The sequence below is a fragment of the Dipodomys ordii genome, unplaced genomic scaffold, assembly GCF_000151885.1.
Source record: "Dipodomys ordii isolate 6190 unplaced genomic scaffold, Dord_2.0 Scaffold19, whole genome shotgun sequence".
NCBI classification, from domain to species: Eukaryota; Metazoa; Chordata; class Mammalia; order Rodentia; family Heteromyidae; genus Dipodomys; species Dipodomys ordii.
In genome coordinates this window covers 15,849,832-15,852,584 of record NW_012267235.1, presented here as the reverse complement: position 1 = coordinate 15,852,584, position 2,753 = coordinate 15,849,832, and positions in this window count along the sequence as shown.

Below are 2,753 nucleotides of genomic sequence, written 5' to 3'. Positions count from 1 at the left end.
CAGGAGGTAGAGGTGAGAAGTTATAGTTTGAGCCTAGTCTAGACAAAAAGTTATCAAGGAGCGGAAGGGAACAGGTGGGGGGGGGGTTGGTGGGGGGGGAAGGATGGTAGAGGGAAAAAATGGAGGAGGCATCAATGCTCTATAGGAAATGTAACTCATTACCTTACTCATGTAACTGTAACCCTTCTGCACAGTATTTTTACAATAAAAAAATATTTAAAAAGTTATCAAGACCCTCATTTCAACAGATAAACTAAGTAAAATGGTATGAATCTGTCATCCTAGGTATTCGGGAGGCTGTAGGGAGGAGGCCTGTGGCCCAGGGCTTACCCTGCAAGCCAAAGGGTTGGGAGGCATAGTTCAAGCAGTAAAAGGCCTGAGTTACAAGAGCAAGGCCAAGTTCAAAAGTCCAATATAGTCAAAATAAATTTTTTTTAATTTTAATAAAGGGCTATGAATATGATTTAGTGGGAGAGTGCTTGCGTAGCATGCATGAAGCCCTGGGTTCGATTCCTCAGTACCACATAAACGGAAAAAGCTGGAAGTCGCACTGTGGCTCAAGTGGTAAAGTGCTAGGCTTGAGCAAAGGAAGCTCAGGGACAGTGCCCAGGTTCAAGCCCCAGCTGGCACACACCTCAAAAATAAATTAATGAAAAGGAATTGGAACCAGAAATGGTAGCATGTACCAGTAATCTCAGCACTCAGGATGCTGATGCCTGGGCTACACAGTGAGACTGTCCCCGAATAAACAAATAAATTAACAAATGTTAAAAGATGTCAACGTTCCCAGGTCTCTGCTCTGCAGGTGCTGCATGAAGCCATCACCACTGCAGGTTAGCAGAGAGCCATTTCAAAAGCACCAGGGACTCCTGGCTGGCACAGTCTGGCACACTCACTGGTTGCTACCAGGCTCAGGCCCTAGCTCTGAGGTTAGAGGGAACAGGGAAGGAGGGTTAGAGCTAACCCCAACTTCTATTTTCACCAAGCTCCAGGTAGAATTTGCAAACTTTAGGACTTAAGCAAATTACTTCCTTGTGGTTTCCAGTGCTAACGACACTGCAGGTGCACAGATGCCTGGGAGGAGGGGGAAAACACTAGTCCCTGGGGTGTCCCCTCTACCCGCAGCCCCACCTCCTCTACTACCCATGTTCTGACTTGGCTGCCGGCCCACCTCCTCTACTGCAGCCCGTAACGTGTCAATGATCTCACTAAAGAGGCACAAACAATCCTAAGAAATGGGTCTAACTCAGGGGGCTGGGAAGGTGGCTCAGTGGTAGAGTGCTTGCCTTGTTTGCATGAGGCCCTGGGTTCCATTCCTCAGCAGAACAAGCCAGAAGTGGTGCTGTGGCTCAAGTTGTAGGAGGCTAGCCTTGAGCTGAGGGACAGTGCCCAGGCCCAGAGTTCAGGCCCCATGACCCACAGAGGAAAAGAAAAAAAAAGAGAAAAGAAAAGAAAAGGGTCTAACTCAGGCACTGGTGGCTCACACCTATAATCCTAGCCACTCAGAAGGCTGAAATCTGAGGATCCTGGTTCAAAGCCAGCCCTGGGTAGCAAAGTCAATGAGACTCTTATCTCCAATTAATCAGCAAAAAGCCAGAAGTGGAGTGGTGGTTCAAGGGGTAGAGTGACAGCCTTGGCTGAAAAAGCTAAGAGACAGAGCACCCAAGTCCCGAGTTTAAGCCCCAGTATCAGAGGGAAGGAAGGGGGAGGTGGGTCTTACTACAACTGGAAGAGCAAGACCAGAGAGGCCAATGGCTAGTCCAGGAGCTTGTGGCTACAAAGGGGCAGGGCTAGGGAAGGGGTCATCCCATCATGGAGGCTCTGCTGGCAGAGACTGACAGACATTCAAGCCTCTTCCCCAGGTGGGACAGCACCAAGCAGAATGGGCAGCTGGCTTTCCAAGGCTCCCCTGCCAACTCCCAGAGCCCTGGAAGCTTCCTGAGGAAGAATTAATACCGCAAAGCATAGGAACCCAGGAGCCCAACAGTGCTCTCCACACTTCCAGCACACATCACCTACCTATGGGCCCACAGCACAAGTTATACCACCATCCTTAACCAGCCCAGTACACAGAAGGATGGGGGAAGAGCCTACACCAAGACAAATGAGGGCAGGGGCCTAGGGGTGGCCTCTCTCCCAGCCAGCAACACCTCTGCTGGGCCAATGGAGACACAATGGAGTCTACATAGAAAAAGAACTTAAGCCAGGGTCCTATGGAGGCAGGATCTGTGATTCCCAGGGACAGAAGCGAGGGTTGCATCTCCAGCTTTCCGTGGGAACCAAGTGAGAGGCCCCAGCATCCTCTAAGGAGGACCCCAAATCTGCCCCAGCCTACCCCAGGCCGGCCTTCCCTGCAAGTCATTAATGGGGGGATATTAAATAATATTTATCTCCCCAGTTCCTCCCACAGCTCGCCTAAATATAGCAACTAACTTTTTTTGAAAAAAGGGTTTCTGCTTCAGAAAGATAATATTTATATAAGAAGTGGTTTTCATAAACCAATACAAACCCCAAAGCGCCCTTTTGACAGCTCCTCGTAATTTCCCAGCCAGCCCCGCGCGCGGGGAGATTCCAGCCCCAGGCCGGGTCGGTGGCTGGGAACGCGGAAAGCACGGGCTCGGTGGGAACACCGGGGAGATGCTCCTCTCCCCGCGGGGCGCGCGGACGGGGCGGGCACGGGGCGGCAGGCGCAACGGGCCCGGCACTTCCAGCCTCCGCCAGCGAGCCTCCGGTGCGCCGCGGGCCACGTCTGG